The sequence below is a fragment of the Helianthus annuus genome, chromosome 14 (assembly GCF_002127325.2).
Source record: "Helianthus annuus cultivar XRQ/B chromosome 14, HanXRQr2.0-SUNRISE, whole genome shotgun sequence".
NCBI classification, from domain to species: Eukaryota; Viridiplantae; Streptophyta; class Magnoliopsida; order Asterales; family Asteraceae; genus Helianthus; species Helianthus annuus.
In genome coordinates, this window is record NC_035446.2 from 129,584,618 (window position 1) to 129,592,956 (window position 8,339).

Consider the following 8,339-nt stretch of genomic DNA (forward strand, 5'->3'; position numbering starts at 1 on the left):
AATCTACGTACCTCGGTCAATATGTCATATTATATACCTTGGTGCCGGCGCTATACCGCATTTACAAATCATCCCTTCCAAGCAGTCATACTGACCTTACACATAACACACTGTTAGTTATCTTCGAATACATACTTAAACACATACTTACCTTGGCTTCTATCCTTAGATCTTGATCGAGTCTTAGATTGTACGGGTCCTTAGTCACGAGAGCACACCGGTTTGAGTTCAAGTATTTACCTCCTTCTACTTGATTCTCTCAAACCAGGGCTCTGATACCAACTTGTAACACCCTAACACGCTTTAACTGAAAAGACGCAGCGGAAATTCGTACTATAAAATTTCTTTCAATAAACACGTTTTTTGACCTACTTGCAAGTTCATTATAAAATACCTTCTTACAACTAGATTATCTTTTGTACTCATTTACATAACAAAAGCATAACTTATAACTATCAATTTACGTAATCAAGTATTCCCGTACAATCTGACTTGTGACTCGGTCTTTGATCGCTACTCCTTGTGATGAAAATCTGTGATTCGTACTACCTGCACCCACCACATACAATCGAAACATTAGCATACATTATATACAAACAAGATTCTTAATCGTGTAGTCTCGATTTGTTCTATCCACATATTCTTTCCATCCCGTTATCTTTCTAGATATAGTTATTCCATCCGGGTGTCTAATCCTTAGCGAACCTCGAAGGAGAACCTGCACCACATTTCAATCTCGAGGCACACTGTTAATATCATCAATACTTAAGAGTATTGAAACCACGTATGCATTACATACATAACTACGTACATACATACCTACACACATTCATACATACATTACTTCATACAAAAATACATGCTCACATACTTACATACATACATACATACATACATACATACATACATACATACATACATACATACATACATACATACATACATACATACATACATACATTACTACATATAAACATACCTACTCACATACTTACATACATACATACATTACGGCGTACAACTTACCTACTTAGGTGCTTACATACATACATACATACATACATACACTAATACATACCAGCATACCTACTCACATACTTAATTCATTACCCCGCGTATACGCTCACACATCCCGAACTGAATCACATGTCATAAACGCTTTTAAAATATCTTTCAGATATGTTTCGGATCTTAAAAAATGAGTTTCATACTCATCCGTAACTAACCAAGCCATTTGGTAGGGTTAAGGAACATTATAAAGACTTAACGAGGCTTGGAATGGGTTCACGGGGTCCGCGTTCGAGGAAAAACGAAGAAATTACATAAACAAAACAATTGCATCAGACCTCCACCGTAAGCTACGGTGGCTACCGTAGCTAACGGTGGCCCCCAAAACCTTAAGGCAGCCTTAACCTGCCTTACGGCAGAAATAACATTCCCAGCACCCACCGTAGCTTACGGTGGGCACCGTAAGCTACGGTGATGCCCAGTTCAGCCATCATTTTAAATACTAAAACTCGCGTAACTTGTTCGTTTTGCACCCGAATCACTTGGAACTTGTTTCTAATTGTCCGTAAAACATTTCCCTACATCTTATACTAAGAATCCTTACCCCGGGTCCTTAATCTTTACAAACTTCATCATTGCTACCTTACTTATACATGATTATTTGACCCGTTTAATACCATCAATTTCCTTTGTTATAACAATTCCTTCGTTATACTAAAATAACACTTAACTTAATACTCACAATCATTACATATCCCTTGCATGATTCTTATCCACACATATAAATATTAGAATTCTACATTTACACTAAGAAGTGAGTCGGGATCACTTACCTTAAGCGTTAGTGTCCATGCTTGCTCCCTCGCTTCCGCTTGACCCGTTAGCTTTCCATGCTTGGTCCGTGTTAGTGTGGTTCCTATTCCTTCATGCCGTCATGCCATAATAATGTTAGTATTCATACTCATTCATATTAACATACATTTTTCCAACTCTTATCTATATTGACTTTCACTAACGCGCATACGACATGATTTGTCAACCACATAAACCATATTAATAACATCATATTAATTTCATACATAATGTTGTACAACACATACAACTACACGATCACCTAGTCACATACACAATATACACAACCAATTTACACATACTTATGCTTTTATAACTCTACATTCGACAACCGCATTATTCAACATTCACTCAATCAAAATTATCATCTTACTTATGTACACAACGTAACTCCAACATTATCACTAACAATAAACTACGCATTTCACATTCGTACACATTCATTCTTAATCACCATAAATCAAGCACATCAATTACATGGCGAGCATCACATCATTGGAGCATAAGGTACAAGTTCCTAATGCATGATTTTACCAAACCATACATTCAAATCCGAGTTTTCGTATGGACTCCACCTTAAACATACTTAACTTATTATTTTGCTAACGGCTACACCATAAGCACCTTCTATACATAATTACCCACAACCTTCATACAATTTCACAATTTTGCTCTCTTAGGCATTTCATCAAACACTTGGCGGGTGTACTACTAGCAAAACATTATGTACAAGCATTCTTTGCATATTCTTACTAACTCATATCAAGATCATCAAATTTCCCCTAACCTCACCTAAATTTCATCCTAGATCAAGGTTATTAACAATAATCCACAATATCCAACTCATATATATATCAAAACTATGTTTGATTTAGCACATACAACATCATCATCTTCATAGCATTACTTCTACAAGTGGGTTTTTCACAAAAACCTCAAATAACATCAAAATCGTGTATAATTCGCATTCCATACTATATCCTTAACATATAATCATGCTTGATTTCACACAATTTAAAGGATTGATCATAACCCAATTCATATAAACATCATCAAATCCAAAATTACAACTTACCGTATATTTGTTAGGGCTAGATGGCCAAGAAATCAAGTTCATGCATTGGATTTGAGCCTAATTTCCTTGTCAATTTGAAGCTTTCTTGAGAACTAGGGTTTCACCCCCTTTTCTTCTTCCTGATCGTTCTCACGCACACACCCATCTAGTGTGTGTGAGATTTTGTTTTTTTAATTAAATTCAGATTCATATTTGGCAATCTTAGTCCCTCATGTTCTCTCTTATCTATTTGACCCCCAATGTTTTCCATTCTTAATTTATAGCTAGCACTATCTAATCAAGTTAGATAACTTGGTTATTAGTGAAATATCCCACTTAACCAATAAATCCTACTTACTTATGCCAACCTAATAAAATGTCCAAATAAAATATTTAGACCCGAGTTTTGGGGCGTTACAGCTACCATCGAAGAAACCTATCGCTTGGCCGCAGAAATCAATGACAAACGAGTCTTGGACAGATTTTTCTCCAAAAATCCTGTCAAACAAGCTCATCAAGCAATCGTCATCGACTCTTCTGACAATTCTTCTAACGATTCCTTCAACGATTCTTCAAGTGAGTCCTCAAACGAATCCTCCAATGACAACGCATCGCCTCAGGAAGCTCAGTCCAGCCGCAAACGAAAGACCATGAGCCTAAACTCTTCAACAACTGAGCTATCGCAACCGGAACCTCTCCAAGCAATCCCAGTTCACTCAAAGCGCGACTACAACGGAACTCATCCCCTGTGTCTCACGTGTACGTATCATCACCCGCCATAAGCTAACTGTTGCTACTGCGCAAATTGCAACTACTATGGTCATCTTACCCAGCACTATCGCACGGGGCCGCATACTTGAGGAATTCCAGCAACAATCGCAGTCTCCGTAGAAGTCCTCCATAACAACATTTGTTCTGCTTCCAATGTTGTTGTAATGATACGATTTTCGCCGTTAATTTCTTTCTCATGTTGAACTTGTTCTATTTCTCGACGCAATGTGGACTCTATTTATCTCTCACTGTCTCGCACTCGTGCATGGACTATATACTAGCACTATGTACTATATAATGTGTTTTCCCCTACTATGCGTTCTTGAAGCGAGTTGCGATAAACGTGCAAGGGACAACCTAATCACGGGTGCACACGGGATTATGTTGGTCAGTGCACGGGGATCGTAATAAGTTTCAGTAATTCCATAACATTAAAAGCATGGTTAAGCGTGGTGGATACGCCGCTAGTACTTCCTGTATATAAGCGTCTTGACGATGTCGACACAATGTGACACCTATTCACGGAACAGAGGCGTGTGGTGGAAGCATGGTGGATACGCCTGGTACTTCCTATACATAAGTGCTTCGCCATGCCAACCAATGACTTGTGAAGAAAGTGCCATACACGTTGAACGTTATTAGACCAAGTATACTATTAACCCTATTTTCGACACACTACACTACATCGCAAGGCGTAACAATCTCAATCGCAACGCAAAGCGTGTAATCGCTAGACTTTTGGTAAGTCAACACGCTCGCAATCGCATTATCGCTAACATCTATCTCGTAATCTCAATCGCTTATTGTGTGTTCGCTCAATCGCTTTTTGTGTGTTCGCTCAATCGCTTATTATGTGCATCGCGCTATCGCATACTGTGGGTATCATTATATCGCTTGTGTATCGCTCTATCGCTTGTGTATTGCTCTATCGCTTGTGTATTGCTCTATCGCTCATCGTGTATCGCTTAACGTTTATCGCCATAGCTATCGCTTACCGTTATTTATGTTATCTGTGTTATTTTAGCACACATGACCTCGCTTCACGAGACGAAACTGATAGGGTTATAACATGGTGGATACGCCGCTGGTACTTCCTATATATAAGTGTTTTAGCGATATCAGCAGACTTTTGTGGAAAAAGGCCATGTGGGGCTTAATGTCGGTTAAAACTTGTGGTGTCGTTTAATCTAATTAAATCGCATATTCCCATCGCTTGCAACGAATCGATCGTCGCCTATCGCTCGACGGTTGTCCCTATCGCTCGTCGCTCGTCGCTTATCGCTTATTGCTTTTCGCTTATCATCGCTGTCTTCGCTTATTATGTTGTATTGTGCTATCGAGTTTTCACGTACCGCTTATCGCTTGTCGCACTCGCTCGTGTCGCTAAACTGAGTTCGAAAAATGACTTCATCACTCAGTTCGCCTTCCAAGACTTGATCCAACCCTTTCTCGTTTGGACCAAGTCATCGCACATCAGTCTGTACTATGTCGACACGTATGACACTGCCTCACGAGACGGAAGCCATATGGTTAATGCATGGTGGATACGCCGCTGGTACTTCCTATATATAAGTGTTTTAACCATATTGTCGAACTTTCGTGGAAAGGTGCCATGCGGGGTCGACCTTAAATTTAATTTTTTATATTGTTAAAAGGCTTTGTTTACACAAATTTTAAACTGAAGCTTTTCTTACAAAACTTTTTCTAAAAAAAATCGATCAAAACCACTGAACAAAACGAGATTTTCTTGTAACGATGGTGTGACAATCGACTCAAGTTACTGCCGCGTGACGAGAAAATTTCGTGAAACGAGTTTTAAAACACCCTAAAATCTTTTAGTAACCTAATAAAACCCTACTCATAGCGCTGGCGTGAACATCGAAACTGTTTAACGCCGCACTGTGGGAAGATTACATAAACAAGTTTCTCCAAACCTTTTTCAAATTAATCAACTCTTCGAGAATTCAAAACACTTTTGGATCACTCTTTGTGTGTTGCTATCTTTTGTATACGAATCGCCTTACTCACTGTCATCGCTAGTCATCGCAACACTCTCGCTCATCGAATTTCAATCGATCGCTCGCTTATTTTGATGCGTTTTAATCGCTACTCCCACTCGCATCAATCCTCGCAACCCTTCTTATGGATTAATTTCGAGATGAAATTTCCTAAAGCAGGGGAGACTGTAACAACCCGCACGTTCGTGCGTTGTTACTACTCGTTATACTCGTTAGTCGTTACGCCTAACACCAGAGATTCGGATCATAATGTACCTATATCGCATATATCGCTATATCGCAGTATTTTCGCATAATTTCGCATACTTTATCGCTAGCACATCACATTGCACTTGCTGACAACCACGAAGATGTCAAGTGAGGACCAATTCTACCCTCCTTGATAGCCGTGATGTGTCGCAATGCAACTCAATACTCAAGAAAACGCACTCGCAGGCACGCGTAACTCGATTATCACAGGATTTGAGATATGGATATGTATATACGACCCAACGTGACTAACTATAATAAATATATGAAAATGTGGATGAAGATGTGTAACCAAACTATCGCAGCGCTTAGCGATCGAAACGAAACGCCGAAATACAACTCGCCAGATGCCACCGATCGACTGACCACTCTATCGGATGGCCACCCGATCGAGGTGCCACCCGATCGAGGTGCCACTCGATTGGACAACCGTCCGATCCGATTCACTGCACCGCCCTTCTCCTCCTCCTTGCCTATAAATACCCCACATCAACAACAGTTGATGTGACTCCTCTCGCTCGACCAGACGCTTTCTCGCCATTTTCGCCTGATTTCTCCGATTCTTGTAAGTTTTCACCCTAAATCTTGTACTTCTATGATCAACACGCACTCCTTCATCTTTTTCACCATCAAATCTCACTTTTTCACCGTTAAATCCTCGGATTTGAGCCGTTCTAAGGTGATGTCATCATGGAGTTCTTAGGAACTATGAAGTATGACCTCATCTCATCAAGAATAGTCCAGACCTAATAGATTTAACGGTGTATAAACACTAATCTCACCTAGATCTAAGCCGAATCTAAGTTTTTCAAGGTTTTCTTTAAGCTTTCTTAACTTTTTACTCAAAAACCGATAGAACCAGAACTCATTCGGATCTTCTACTCATTCGCTAGTGATGTGTCGGTTTGAGAACTGATTTCTGTCAACGAGACGACCGGCTTAGCGAGATGAACACGGACGACCGTTAAGAACAGTTATCTGATCGGACGGGGTGATTCCCATCCGATCCGATGACTTGGGCTTGGTGGAGTTCCATTGATTAGCTCGTAGTCATACCGTCTCGATCAAATCGCAAAAACTTAACAAAATACTCAAGTTACAAGACGATCAGATTGCGGACGGACTGCCACCCGATCGGACTGCCACCCGATCGACCTGCAATCCGATCGGGTTGCACTTGAGGCCCCACACTTAGTCATTTTTCAAACTCTCTAAAGATCTGGACGTCAAACGAAATGCCACCCAATCGGGTTGCCACCCGATCGAGTGACCAACATATTGGATGGCATTTGGATCTTCAACACTTAGCATTTCCAAGGCCTGCAGTTCCATCGGAGTGCCACCCGATCGGATTTCCATCCAATCGAGTGACCACCCTGTTGGAAACTTGTTATCTTTGAGGAATGTCTCGCTGATCGGATCACTGCCTCGATCGAACAGCCACCCGATCGGATTGCTACCCGATCGGATTGCCATCCGATCGGAGTATTGTCCGATCCTTTGGCACTTTACACCGTTTAATGCACTACGAAACGCTTACGCTAACAAACTGTAATCAGGCTATTCTCATACGCGCTCCCTTCAATGCAACCAAATTGTGGTTGCTTGCTTGCTGAGCATCGACTGTGAGTATACTCGACCCCTTTTTATCGCATTTTGGGTGTAACATACGTTCCTATTAAGTCGAATTTATCAAAACGAATTATTCAATCAAACTGTCTATCGCTTGCGAATAACTGTTATGCATATTTACACGTGATGCTAGTGACATATGTGTTGGGACTTATACTCGCGAGGTCCCGCCTTAACTAGTATAGTACTATAGCACCAGACGGGGTCTAGTTAGGATGAATAGCAATCGCAATCGCAGCTCGAGAGACTTAGCTGGTAGTATCTGTCTTATATGCATGTGTGTTGAGGTATCTCGTTTATGTATTTGGTAATTCGCAGCACTTTTAACTATTTACGCTACACTATCAAAACTTGTATACTCGCCAATACTTTTGTATTGACGTCGTTTTAATGTATGTTGCAAGTTTAGTCGCAGTCTGCATCAAAATCAAGCTAGGAAGTCTAGAAACTCACCTAAACTCTATGTTGTCGGATTTGTATTGTTCGAGAGGACAAGAAATCTGTGATAACTTATGTGAATGTATTGTTTATTAGTATGGGATAATGAACGCATTAAATACTGTCACAATATAGTTTTTATGGATTCTCTTGAGCAATCTGATTCGCCTAGTGCCGCGCCCCGATGATTCCGCCACCGGTTGGGGTGTGACAGTCAATCACCGGAAACTACATCACAACACCGACGTTCTCTGGTGAATTATCCACTCCAACCTCCATCGATAAACATAATTAACTGTTGTTACAGATCTCATTGA

At 40.4% G+C, this 8,339-nt stretch overlaps 1 long non-coding RNA gene across 1 annotated transcript; it reads right to left on the reverse strand.

The window, feature by feature from the left end:
* Window positions 1-447: 447 nt before the first annotated feature.
* LOC110905897 lies at window positions 448-3,029 on the reverse strand. Its single transcript, XR_002573514.2, has 3 exons — window positions 2,936-3,029; window positions 1,842-1,924; window positions 448-549 (listed from the first exon to the last, which is right to left on the reverse strand). It is a non-coding gene; the product is annotated as an uncharacterized LOC110905897 (long non-coding RNA).
* Between the last annotated feature and the right edge of the window lie 5,310 nt (window positions 3,030-8,339).